The sequence below is a fragment of the Nerophis lumbriciformis genome, linkage group LG04, assembly GCF_033978685.3.
Source record: "Nerophis lumbriciformis linkage group LG04, RoL_Nlum_v2.1, whole genome shotgun sequence".
In the NCBI taxonomy this organism is placed as follows: domain Eukaryota; kingdom Metazoa; phylum Chordata; class Actinopteri; order Syngnathiformes; family Syngnathidae; genus Nerophis; species Nerophis lumbriciformis.
The window spans coordinates 59,987,248-60,002,500 of NC_084551.2; positions in this window are offsets into that span (position 1 = coordinate 59,987,248).

The window sequence follows — 15,253 nt, forward strand, 5'->3', positions numbered from 1 at the left end:
CATTTCAAATTGTTTTTGAAAACTGTGGACGTCGTGCCCTCCGGACCAAAGAGGAAAAGAACCATCCGGATTGTTAGAGGCGCAAAGTTGAAAAGCCAGCATCTGTGATGATATGGGGGTGTATTAGTGCCCAAGAAATGGGTAACTTACACATCTGTGAAGGCGCCATTAATGCTGAAAGGTACATACAGGTTTTGGAGCAACATATGTTGCCATCCAAGCAACCTTATTATGGACGCCCCTGCTTATTTCAGCAAGACAATGCCTAGCCACATTCTGCACGTAATACAACAGTGTGGCTTTGTAGTAAAAGAGTGCGGGTACTAGACTGGCCTGTCTGTAGTCCAGACCTGTCTCCCATTGAAAATGTGTGGCGCATTATAAAGCCTAAAATACCACAATGGAGACCCCCGGACTGTTGAACAACTTAAGCTGTACATCAAGCAAGAATGAGAAATAATTCCACCTGAGAAGCTTCAAAAATGTGTCTCCTCAGTTCCCAAACGTTTACTGAGTGTTGTTAAAAGGAATGGTCATGTAACACAGTGGTGAAAATGCCCCTGTGACAACTTTTTTTGCAATGTGTTGCTGCCATTAAATTCTAAGTTAATGATTATTTGCAAAAAAAAAACATTAAGCTTCTCAGTGTGAACATTAAATATCTTGTCTTTGCAGTCAATTCAATTGAATATAAGTTGAAAAGAATTTGCAAATCATTGTATTCGGTTTTTATTTACCATTTACACAACATGCCAACTTCACTGGTTTTGGGGTTTGTACAAGAGCAGCAGGTGTATGAGTGATTTGACAATGTCATTTTTTTAATAATTACATTCATAGGAAACATAAACACTGTAAGGAAGAGAGCAATATTTACAACTAAACACTCCGTCCGCTGGTGCGTCAACACGCAGGACGACGTCATTACCGACTCGCGGCGTGCAGGATTACATGGCAACGCTAACATGGAGAAGAAGGAAACAAAGACAAGAAGAAGAAGACGACAAGAGCTTCGCCACTCTCCCCCCTTCTGCCCGAGAGCATCCTTATTAGATGCGGAACACTGCGAGTCTCAACGCCCGGACCAAGGCCTTGCTTGTCACACCTAAAGTGCTTTGCATTAATTATATCCAATACATGAGCTCCATTAACAAAGCGTTGCTTTCAGAAGACTACGCAGGTCGGGGTCTTTGTGAGGAACACATGTTGAAAAAGGCTAAGGTTGGAGCGTTAATAGGAAACATTTGTGTTCGTCTGAACCATCGGCGTCTGTAGGCCTATTTTACGGAGGCTGAAGCCCCCATAGAATATTATTAAGCCCTCCTAAATAATTTGGTGTCAATCCATCCAGGGAAGCCCAGACTTCCCTCTCCCCAGCCACTTCGTCCAGCCCCTCCCGGGGGATCCCGAGGCGTTCCCAGGCCAGCCGGGAGACATAGTCTTCCCAACGTGTCCTGAGTCTTCCCCGTGGCCTCCTACCGGTCGGACGTGCCCGAATCACCTACCGAGGGAGGCGTTCGGGTAGCATCCTGACCAGATGCCCGAACCACCTCATCTGGCTCCTCTCCAGGTGGAGGAGCAGCGGCTTTACTTTGAGTTCCTCCCGGATGACAGAGCTTCTTACCCTATCTCTAAGGGAGAGACCCGCCTCCCGGCGGAGGAAACTCATTTGGGCCGCTTGTACCTGTGATCTTGTCCTTTCGGTCATAACCCAAAGCTCATGACCATAGGTGAGGATGGGAACGTAGATTGACCGGTAAATTGAGAGCTTTGCCTTCCGGCTCAGCTCCACAACGGATCGATACAGCGTCGGACGTGCCCGAATCACCTACCGAGGGAGGCGTTCGGGTAGCATCCTGACCAGATGCCCGAACCACCTCATCTGGCTCCTCTCCAGGTGGAGGAGCAGCGGCTTTACTTTGAGCTCCTCCCGGATGACAGAGCTTCTTACCCTATCTCTAAGGGAGAGACCCGCCTCCCGGCGGAGGAAACTCATTTGGTCCGCTTGTACCTGTGATCTTGTCCTTTCGGTCATAACCCAAAGCTCATGACCATAGGTGAGGATGGGAACGTAGATTGACCGGTAAATTGAGAGCTTTGCCTTCCGGCTCTGCTCCACAACGGATCGATACAGCGTCCGCATTACTGAAGACGCCGCACCGATCTCACGATCCACTCTTCCCTCACTCATGAACAAGACTCCGAGGTACTTGAACTCCTCCACTTGGGGCAAGATCTCCTCCCCAACCCGGAGGTGGCACTCCACCCTTTTCCGGGCGAGAACCATGGACTCGGACTTGGAGGTGCTGATTCTCATCCCAGTTGATTCACACTCGAACACTGCGAACCGATCCAGTGAGAGCTTGAGATCTTGGCCGGATGAAGCCATCAGGACCACATCATCTGCAAAAAGCAGAGACCTAATCCTGCAGCCACCAAACCGGATCCCCTCAACGCCTTGACTGCGCCTAGAAATTCTGACCGTAAAAGTTATGAACAGAATGGGTGACAAAGGGCAGCCTTGGCGGAGTCCAACCCTCACTGGAAACGGGTCCGACTTACTGCCGGCAATGCGGACCAAGCTCTGACACTGATCATACAGGGAGCGGATTTATTTATTTATATTATAAATATGCATGAATATAAGTTTAAATATATAATAATATAACCCGTCATTATTCACTATGATTACAAGTCATTTGAAGACCCTTTGTCAGCGCTTATTATGCAGTCCAATATGCTCCACCAGTAACGCCCGCAATACTATACTGAAAATCCAGTCCATATATGGAGAGGCGGGGCCGGCGGTCCGACACCGGGGCCCGCTCCAAGATGGCGGCGAGGGGGCGTGGCCTGCGGACCCGCGTCCAAATGGACTACAGGTGCGTGGGTCGGGAAGCTGGGCACAATCAGATAATCTGTCCGTGTATAAAAGGGTGACAGCCGAGAGAGACGAGAGGAGACGGAGAAAAGGTGCTGCTGGAAAGCAGACGGCGGACGGGAGGAAACCATCCTCTGCTACCACGCGAACGACGGCGACGTGCTGCTGAAAAGTAGACGGCGAACGACGGCGACGTCCTGCTGGAAAGCAGACGGCGGACGGGAGGAAACCATTCGTGTGCTCACGTAAGAAAAGGCAGCGGCTGAAAATCACGCCAAAGACTCTGTTCCCGAAAAAAATAAAGAAGTCTAAACCATCTCACGACAATATCTTCCCTGGAATGGTCCTGAGAACCCGCACGGCAGTAAGGACTGCCACACCATGTTTTCACTGTTACCTTCGCAAGGTCGATCCCTAAGGCTACTTTTAGTGCCTTCACAACTCGGGATGATGTTCGAAAACCGGTTGTTCCGATTGTTCGATAAGAAAACAACCGATTCCATGGATTCAAATCCCTTTTTGAGAAACGATTCCCGTTATCGAAGCCACTATAGTAAAGAAAAATATTTGGTTCTTTATTCGAATCCCTGGGCACGAATCCCGTGTCACAGGAAATGCCCTGTGGCACGTCACAGGAAATGACGTGGCTCAGTCATTCGGCGGCAGATACAGAAGTGGCAACAACAATGGACCGGAAAAAACGCTCCAAGGCATGGATTCACTTTACTAAGAAATACGAGGAGGAAACGACTATCTGCAATTATTGCCAGGCTTCGCTTTCCTGTAAGGGGGGAAATACAACAAGCATGATGAAACATGTTCAGGCCGTACATAGCCTGAAGGTTAGAGAAAGGTGACGAAGCACGCCCCTCTTCCTCTGCTTCAACCTGCAGTCTCAGTGATAGTGCCGGTGAGTAACTCACGTTAACTGTTGCCGGTTAATTTCCATATCTGCTAACTTGTAGCCTTTATGCTAAAATAATGTTACCGAATATGTCAACCAGGACTGCAGTAATGCTAGCTAGACTAACGTTACCCATACTTGCCAACCCTCACGGATTTTCCGGGAGACTCCCGAAATTCAGCGCCTCTCCCGAAAACCTCCCGGGACAAATTTTCTCCCGAAAACCTCCCGAAATTCAGGCGGACTCAGGTCCTCCACAATATAAAAAAGCGTACCTGCCCAATCACGTTATAACTATAGAATGATGGAGGGCGAGTTCTTGGTTTCTTATGTGGGTTTATTGTTAGGCAGTTTCATTAACGTCCTCCCAGCGTGGCAACAACACACAACAACAGGAATCACTTTTTTGTATACCGTAAAGCAGTTCGTCTGCCGTAAACAGCAATGTTGTGACACTCTTAAACAGGACAATACTGCCATCTAGTGCATTTGATGAAAGCACTTTTGTGCGTGCCACACAGCAATGCATCATCAGAGAGGGTGTTCAGCATGGTTCGAAAAATAGTGACAGAGAATAGAACAAGGATGGACAATTCAACCCTTAACTCAACAATGAGTAGATGAGTGTTAAGTGTGTGTATATGTGTAAATAAATGAACACTGAAATTCAAGTATTTATTTTATATGTATATATATATATATATATATATATATATATAATAAAATAAATAAATATATATATATATATATATATATATATATATATATATATATATTAGCTATATATATATATATATATAAATATATATATATATATATATATATATATATATATATATATATATATATATATATATATATATATAGCTAAAATTCATTGAACGTCAAGTATTTCCTATATATATATATATACATATATATATATATATATATATATATAGGAAATACTTGACTTGGTGAATTCTCGCTGTAAATATACTCCTCCCCTTTTAGCGACGCACCCAACCACGCCCCCGTCCCACCCCGACCACGCCCACCCCCACCCCCCTCCCCCGACCTCCCGAAATCGGAGGTCTCAAGGTTGGCAAGTATGACGTTACCTAAGCATAGTCAGTGGCTAATGATAACATTAATGTTAGCCTTTTTGTATGTGTCTGATAACGTTGACGCTATCTTGTAGCCTACACCACTACAGAGTTTGCAGGTCTGTCTAATAAATAATACAAATGAATGCAGGATTTTCCCTGCATTCATTTTTCTTAGGTGGTCCAATTAAAGGGGCACTAACAGTCAATATTTATTTATTTAATTTTTTTTTTTTCTTAAAGAATATAAGTGAAGGCTGCCAAAAGTGAAACCAAGTATTGTGTGTGTTTTTTTCCATATACAACAACCTATCTGGATTTGATAAGATAATCGATAAGGAATCGGTTCGATAAGAGGATTCGATAATGGCATCGAAATAATTTCTTAATAATCATCATCTCTAGCCATGACACTGCAGGCTAAATCCAATTCAGATAGATTTTTTTTGTCAAATCTGATCTTTTTATGTAGTTGTTCACATTACAAAAAAAAAATGTGTCCAGATTCCAATGTGACTGCAGACTGACCCGAACACAGACATGGCGTCATAATAATGCACATTTGTAAAAGTAAACCTGAAAGAAAGCATCGAGTCATCTCAGTACTGGAGCATTTGTGGCAATTTCAACAATTCTGTGCAATCAAAGTCAACATTTTCGCAGTTTTGTGGACATTTGCCTCAATGTTTTGGTTGGTGATCAGTGGTGGAACGTTGGTTGACGTGAGTTCCTAAAACATACTTGCCAACCTTGAGACCTCCAATTTCGGGAGGTGGGGGCTGGGGGGTGGGTGCGGGGGGCGTGGTTGGGGCGGGGGCGTGGTTAAGAGGGGAGGAGTATATTTACAGCTAGAATTCACCAAGTCAAGTATTTCATATATATATATATACATATATATATATATATATATATATATATATATATATATATATATATATATATATATATTCCTGCTACCCCGAAGGGAATAAGCGGTAGAAATGGATGGATGGATGGATAGATATATATATATATATATATATATATATATATATATATATATATATATATATAGCTAGAATTCACTGAAAGTCAATATATATATATATATATATATATATATATAAGAAATAATTGACTTTCAGTGAATTCTAGCTATATATATATATATATATAGCTAGAATTCACTGAAAGTCAATTATTTCTTATATATATATATATATATATTGACTTTCAGTGAATTCTAGCTATATATATATATATATATATATATATATATATATATATAGCTAGAATTCACTGAAAGTCAATATATATATATATATATATATATATATATATATATATATAAGAAATAATTGACTTTCAGTGAATTCTAGCTATATATATATATATATATATATATATATATATATATATATATATATATATATATATATATAAATAAAAGAAATACTTGAATTTCAGTGTTCATTTATTTACACATATACACACACATAACACTCATCTACTCATTGTTGAGTTAAGGGTTGAATTGTCCATCCTTATTCTATTCTCTGTCACTATCTTTCTAACCATGCTGGACACCCTCTCTGATGATGCATTGCTGTGTGGCACGCACAAAAGTGCTTTCATCAAATGCACTAGATGGCAGTATTGTCCTGTTTAAGAGTGTCACAACATTGCTGTTTACGGCAGACGGACTGCTTTACTGTAGACGTTCTTTATATTGTGGGAAAGCGGACTCAGGTCCGCATGGAGCTGGAGGGGGCGTGGCCTCCAGCTCCGCCTGAATTTCGGGAGATTTTCGGGAGAAAATTCGTCCCGGGAGGTTTTCGGGAGAGGCGCTGAATTTCGGGAGTCTCCCGGAAAATCCGGGAGGGTTGGCAAGTATGCTAAAACATGAATTTTGCCTGTTTTTGCTAATTTGTCAACTATTTGTTTTGTAACCGTCTATTTCGATGAGTATTGATTAACCCTTGTGCAACGTTCATATTGTTGTTACTCAGCCAGCGTTTGTGGGTCTGATGGACCCGTTGCATTTCGTGGCTTTTAATGTCTCACAATCAAACCCTTTTATGTTAAAATACTGAACAGATGTTTACCTTATCCCAATGTTGATAAACGGTTTTTCGCCTTGCATAGGAGAGTTTTAACTTGCACTTACAGATGTAGCGATCGAATGTAGTTACTGACAGTGGGTTTCTGAAGTGTTCCCGAGCCAGTGTGGTGATATCCTTTACACACTGATGTCGCTTGTTGATGCAGTACAGCCTGAGGGATCGAAGGTCACGGGCTTAGGTGCTTACGTGCAGTGATTTCTCCAGATTCTTAGAACCCTTTGATGATATTACGGAGCGTAGATGGTGAAATCCCTAAATTCCTTGCAATAGCTGGTTGAGAAAGGTTTTTCTTAAACTGTTCAACAATTTACTCACGCATTTGTTGACATCCTTGTTTGTGAATGACTGAGCATTTCATGGAATCTGCTTTTATACCCAATCATGGCACCCACCTGTTCCCAATTTGCCTGTTCACCTGTGGGATGTTCCAAATAAGTGTTTGATGAGCATTCCTCAACTTTATCAGTATTTATTGTCACCTTTCCCAACTTCTTTGTCACGTGTTGCTGCCATCAAATTCTAAAGTTAATGATTATTGGCAAAAAAAAAAAAAATGTTTATCAGTTTGAACATCAAATATGTTGTCTTTGTAGCATATTCAACTGAATATGGGTTGAAAATGATTTGCAAATCATTGTATTCCGTTTATATTTACATCTAACACGATTTCCCAACTCATATGGAAACGGGGTTTGTATACTGGGTATCATTTGGAATGGGGACCAAGTTTTTGATCATGACTTGTGGGGACCACCCTTTCTACAGGTTGTGGAGGCATAAAAAAAATTGTGTAAAATGTCCACTGCCCAGTTAGCTCATACACATCTTTAAATCTCTGGATTGATGAAGCAATGTGCTGATCATTCTTACTGGGGTCCCTGGGGGAAAAAGAGTTAATATGGTTCATGGGGGGACCAAATTTAAATAGTTTTGCATAATTCACACACATTTGTATGTGACTACTGAGGACCAACAGCGTGGCTTTGTAAAAAAAAGAGTGCGGGTACTTTCCTGGCCCACCTGCAGTCCAGACCTGTCTCCCATAGAAAATGTGTGGCGCATTATGAAGTGTAAAATACGACAGCGGAGACCCCGGACTGTTGAACGACTGAAGCTCTACATAAAACAAGAATGGGAAATAATTCCACTTTCAAAGCTTCAACAATTAGTTTCCTCAGTTCCCAAACGTTTATTGAGTGTTGTTAAAAGAAAAGGTGATGTAACACAGTGGTGAACATGCCCTTTCCCAACTACTTTGGCACATGTTGCAGCCATGAAATTCTAAGTTAATTATTATTTGCAAAAAAAAAAATAAAGTTTATGAGTTTGAACATTGGATTGGCACACCGGGGTGGTGGTTCCTCTCTTTAAGAAGGGGAACCGGAGGGTGTGTTCCAACTATCGTGGGATCACACTCCTCAGCCTTCCCGGTAAGGTCTATTCGGGTGTACTGGAGAGGAGGCTACGCCGGATAGTCGAACCTCGGATTTAAGAGGAACAGTGTGGTTTTAGTCCTGGTCGTGGAACTGTGGACCAGCTCTATACTCTCGGCAGGGTCCTTGAGGGTGCATGGGAGTTTGCCCAACCAGTCTACATGTGCTTTGTGGACTTGGAGAAGGCATTCGACCGTGTCCCTCGGGAAGTCCTGTGGGGAGTGCTCAGGGAGTATGGGGTATCGGACTGTCTGATTGTGGCGGTCCGCTCCCTGTATGATCAATGCCAGAGCTTGGTCCGCATTGCCGGCAGTAAGTCGGACACGTTTCCAGTGAGGGTTGGACTCCGCCAAGGCTGCCCTTTGTCACCCATTCTGTTCATAACTTTTATGGACAGAATTTCTAAGCGCAGTCAAGGCGTTGAGGGGATCTGGTTTGGTGGCTGCAGGATTAGGTCTCTGCTTTTTGCAGATGATGTGGTCCTGATGGCTTCATCTGGCCAGGATCTTCAGCTATCGCTGGATCGGTTAGCAGCCGAGTGTGAAGCCACTGGGATGAGAATATGCACCTCCAAGTCCGAGTCCATGGTTCTCGCCCGGAAAAGGGTGGAGTGCCATCTCCGGGTTGGGGAGGAGATCTTGCCCCAAGTGGAGGAGTTCAAGTACCTCGGAGTCTTGTTCACAAGTGAGGGAAGAGTGGATCGTGAGATCGACAGGCGGATCGGTGCGGCGTCTTCAGTAATGCGGACGCTGTATCGATCCGTTGTGGTGAAGAAGGAGCTGAGCCGGAAGGCAAAGCTCTCAATTTACCGGTCGATCTACGTTCCCATCCTCACCTATGGTCATGAGCTTTGGGTCATGACCGAAAGGACAAGATCACGGGTACAAGCGGCCAAAATGAGTTTCCTCCGCCGGGTGGCGGGGCTCTCCCTTAGAGATAGGGTGAGAAGCTCTGCCATCCGGGGGGAGCTCAAAGTAAAGCCGCTGCTCCTCCACATGGAGAGGAGCCAGATGAGGTGGTTCGGGCATCTGGTCAGGATGCCACCCGAACGCCTCCCTAGGGAGGTGTTTAGGGCACGTCCGACCGGTAGGAGGCCGCGGGGAAGACCCAGGACACGTTGGGAAGACTATGTCTCCCGGCTGGCCTGGGAACGCCTCGGGGTCCCACAGGAAGAGCTGGACGAAGTGGCTGGGGAGAGGGAAGTCTGGGCTTCCCTGCTTAGGCTGCTGCCCCCGCGACCCGACCTCGGATAAGCGGAAGAAGATGGATGGAGTTTGAACATCAAATATGTTGTCTTTGTAGTGCATTCAATTGAATGTGGGTTGAAAAGGATTTGCAAATCATTGTATTCTGTCTATATTTACATCTAACACAATTTCCCAACTCATATGGAAACGGGGTTTGTATGTGTATGTGTGTGTGTTTGTGTTTGTGTGAAACAGACAAAAAAGTGAACATTTTTGTGGTTTTGAGTGGTTGTATTACTAATAGCTAGATCTGGAAAACATTTATTTTGCTTCTTTTGCTGTTTTTTTGCAATTTTTCTCTCAGGAAGTTTTTCTGTTAATGATTGCAAACACACACACACACACACAGACACATGAACACACACACACACACATTTCGCCATAAGAACACCTGGCTTCCCGCAAGCCAGCGGTCTGCCTGCCCGCCAGCCAGCTCAGCAGCCAGAGGCTCGGCCCGATTAATTATCCTGCCGCTAATTGAATGTAGAAGGACTCTACGGGGACGGGTCATTAAACTGATGTTTGCCTCCGCTGTTTATCTATGCACAGCTAAAAGACACACACACAAACACACAAGTACACGTATACCTCCTTTAAAAGTGTGCTGATAATGTGCCCGCTGACCGACTGTCATGTGAGGCACTGAACTAACATTATGAAGACGCCATTAAATCATTGTTAATTTTTTTTTTTTTTTACGATTGCTGAAGTAGAGCACACAATTCCCAAACAGGCTGAGTATTTTGAAGTTGGAACCGTTTGAATCAGATGAAAAATGTATATGTCATGCTTGAAATAAGAAATGATGACTTTAAAAAAGTAGTTTTATACTTGTGAGTGTTGATGACACAGCTTTGCAACACTTGATATTCTAGTTTCTAGCATGTTTTACTCAATATAGGTCATCACATCTCAGCAACAAGCTGTAATATCTTACTGAGATCATTTAGGACCAAAACCCTTAAAACAAGTAAAACACTCTAACATAAAATCTGCTTAGTGAGAAGAATTATCTTATCAGACAGAAAATAAGCAAATATCACCCTTATTTGAGATATTTCATCTTACTTAGATTTCAGTTTTTGCAGTGAAGTAGTCCTCATGTGCTTTTATGTACGTGTTTGATTGATTGATTGAAACTTTTATTAGTATTTTGCACAGTACAGTATATATTCCGCACCATCGACCACTAAATGGTAACACCCGAATGAATTTTTCAACTTGTTTAAGTCGGGGTCCACGTCAGGGGCGTCACTAGCTTTTAAGGACAGGGGGGGCTAAGCCCCCAGGAGATGCACGGGATGTGAGCGAATGTTACGCACGAGCACAAAACTTCACAAACGGCTAACAAAGACTTAGAAGTTATTCATGGTTATTATTATTATTTTAAAAAAATGCAAAGGGACGAAATGAAATGCTCCCCAGGACGATGGCTTTTAACTATTTTTTTTCTTTTTCTTTTTATGTATTTATTCATTTTACATTTTATATTAAATGTCAGGCTTGGACAGAGGAAGGGACTCAGATGCAGAGAGGTGATTCCAAATAAAGCTTTTATTTTGAAATACTCTTTAAGCCTCCAGAGCCGAGTAAATTCAATTACTATGAATTACAAAAATACTATTGACAAAATGTTCCAAAAGGGAAAAACCGAAAATCACTCCAAAAAAAGGAGGAATACAAAAATAAGGACGATATAATTAGCACCGTATCTGTTATCAAAAACTTTAACAAAAAAACGCTCCAAACAGGAGGAAGAAAATAAAGACTATAAAACTTAACTACTCTAATCAATGTAAACAAAAAATCACTCAACAAACTTTGAGGAAAAATTCTTTAAGGAAAAATAATAACTCACCACTGCGGTAGAAAAAGGTAGGATAACAAAAGTCGCTCTGAGGGAGGAAAAAAGTCAATTCAAAATTACAGCGTGGGATATTCTGGGAGCAAGGACGTAGACGTGAGACAAGGCAAGGCATGGACATGAACATGGACATGGAACGCAAGACAGGCACGAAAGCTCGAGACAATCTGGCACAGAACAAGGGGAGGCTTGGGCTTATAAAGAACATGAGGGTAATGGGAAACAGGTGGAAACAATCAAGGGTCAGGAATGACGTCAGACTGGTGACACAAGAGGAAGGACCCGTGATCTGAAACAAGAGGAGTTGCTTTTCAAAATAAAACATGTAAATCACAAGACAGAAAAAAACAAGACAAGACTTCCCTCACCGCGGTGTGACATTAAATGTGTTGGTTTTTCCTCCCTCTGAAAATCCTATGAAATGTTTAACAAGCCATCCGATATTAATACAACAGCTATTAATGTAACAATACAATAAAAAAATATATATTTAATGATGTTTTTTTCATATTTTAACAACAGGATAATGTATATTACTTTATATAGATTCTACAAGAAACACAAAACTTAAAAACTAAATTATTTACAATTGCAGACACAAGGTTTTGTGCAGCTTCACTCATTGTAAAGGAAGACGGAAGTCCACGCAGGAGAAAAATGACTACAAAGATGGTGTCTGGGTTTTTCTTATATATATATATATATATATATATGAAAAACTTAAAGGTATACTAGAGGATGTTGTGGATCATGTTGACTATTGGTCTTCCTAATTGTCAATCATTCTGGTGATGTTACTTAAGGACATATATATATATATATATATATATATATATATATATATATATATATATATATATATATATATATATATATATATATATATATATATATATATATATATACATATTATTTATATAATAGATTGTATTTATGGTGATGTTACGTAAGGACATATATATATATATATATATATATATATATATATATATATATATATATATATATATATATATATATATATATATATATATATATATATATAAAATAAAACAAATGGCTTATCGATAAGCCATTTTTTTTTTTTATTACAACGCCAAAATAGGCCTAACAACGCCAATGGTTGTATTTCTGTAGCACTTTGAGATTTGGAATCAAATGTAAAGTAGATTATAAATACAATCTATTATATAAATAATATGTATATATACATATATATAAAGGTTGCAACTGTCGAAAGAAACCTGATTGCCCTCTCAACGGGGGGTGCTTACAAACATCAGTTGTCTACCAATCTAAGGTAACACGCAAGGACATTAACACATCCGACACATATGTAGGATTAACTGAAGGAGAGTTCAAAACCAGATGGAACAATCACAAGGCTTCTTTCAGGAACCAAAACCTGCGAAATACCACAGAACTCAGCAAACACATTTGGGACCTCAAAGACAATAATGTTGAATATTCAATAACATGGCAAATTCTTGCATCCAGCACACCTTACAATAGTGGTAATAAAAGATGCAACCTATGCTTGAAAGAAAAACTGTTTATTATTTACCGACCAGACCTGTCATCCCTCAACAAGCGCAGCGAAATTGTAACAGCATGCCGCCACAGACGGAAACACCTCCTAGGTAACACATGAGCCAATCACCACGCCTCTACACCAGCCTGTACCCACCCACTCTGTGACCTATATAATCCATGGTATGTGAATACTCCCATTAAAATCTCCTGATGATTGAGGGAACCCCCCCTCATGAAACAGGCCTGTAGAGATGAAATAGTCTTGTGATTTTTTTCCCACACATACATATATATATATATATATATATATATATATATATATATATATATATATATATATATATATATATATATATATATATGTCCTTAAGTAACATCACCAGAATGATTGACAATTAGGAGGACCAATAGTCAACATGATCCACCCAGAAATAAATAAAACAAATGGCTTATCGATAAGCCATTTAAAAAAAAATAATAATAATATTTATTCATATGTATCATTATTCTCCTACTCACCTTTCCAGTAGAGGCCCCTCCCCTCTCACTTTATGTGCTCCTCTGCCCTGACTCCTACAGGTCAATAGGGGTTGTGGAGGGATTATTATTATTATCTACTGATGATAGTCATACGTGAATGAGCTAAGCTCCTGTTCTCCTCCATGTGTAAAGTGAGAAACACAGCTGATGCTCCGAAAGGAAGTAACCCCAAAGATAGCAAATGGTAAAAAAGAGTGCACATTTAACTTTATAAATAACCAGGACCTTTATGATGCATTTCGGGTTAACTAGCTAACTAAGTAGCAGCATGGTTTTAGAGCGGAAATGTAACTTTTTGTCAAACACAGACCTGGTGTAAAGTGGAGCTAATACATTTTACTACAAGCAGTGATGAATACTTACTTTCTTGAAAAAGTGTCTCATGTCCATTTTGCATCCGTTCACGTTCTTGTTCTGCAGTGCTGTGTGCTAATGTGCTTCGTACACCTGCAGGACCGCAAGCAAGGTCGCAGAGAAAATGCGGACTGGATTTTGAGTGATGTGGGCATTTTCTATATGAACAAGTGGAATGGATTGGATACTGACGCACTAAAGGGGCTCTCTACCTTACGCTGAGTGAGGGGAAACTGAGTTAATAATGACAGGTTATATGATTATTTATTTAAACTAATATCCGGGCCACTTTATAATGAATATTTCGGCATGTATTTGTAAAAAAAAATAAAAAATAAAAAAATTAAAAAATATATACAACACCAAATTATTTAGGGGGGCTTAAGAATATTTTCGGGGGGCTTGAGCCCCCCTAAAATAGGCCTAACAACGCCAATGGTCCACGTTAATCAATTCATGGTAACTAGGTACCAGGTAATGGCGTGTGTCGGCCATCTTGCTGCAGTGTTGACGAGTCCGGGTTGGCCTCAATCTCCTAATGGCTGAGCGAGGGGCTTACTTAAAACAAATCAAAATGCATTGACCTGAAGACTCATGCATTATTCAGAGTTGCCCTTTTGATTTTTCTACTTATAGCACAACCTTGTCAGTTTGTATCACCTTTGTTTGTTTTTTTTTTAAATGTGATCGTATACAAGAATTTCATACAAACTCAGGTACTGTAATTAGTAGAACAATAACGCTCTCGGGATTTTATTTAGGCTAAAAGATTTTATTTTATTTTTTGGTACATTTTATGGGAAAAAAATTAAAAAATGTTGAACTTTTTTTTTTTCGTTTTCTTATACATTTCATGAGAAAAATGTACGTTTTACTTAAAACTGATGAGAACAATAGACTTGTATCTTATTAAATTATACTATTATTTAGTAGCATAGAACTAATTTAAAATGAATAAATACAGAGTGGAATTAAATTATACTATTATTTAGTAGCATAGAACTAATTTAAAATGAATAAATACAGAGTGGAATTTATTACCAACTAACTACCGGTAATATGCAGTAATTAGTAGAAAAGTGGCATTCTATTTTGTTTTTGTTTCACTTTCTTTTCGGCTCCATGAAAATAATTTTATATATATATATATATATATATATATATATATATATATTTGTTTTCCTTTTTTTCTCCATTATTTTTGGGGAGAAAATGTACTTTCAAAAAATTATAATTTAAATATTAAAAAATAATCAATAACTTCAATGATTTGAACAATTGTATTTAGTACGATTAATTTAGAATAATAA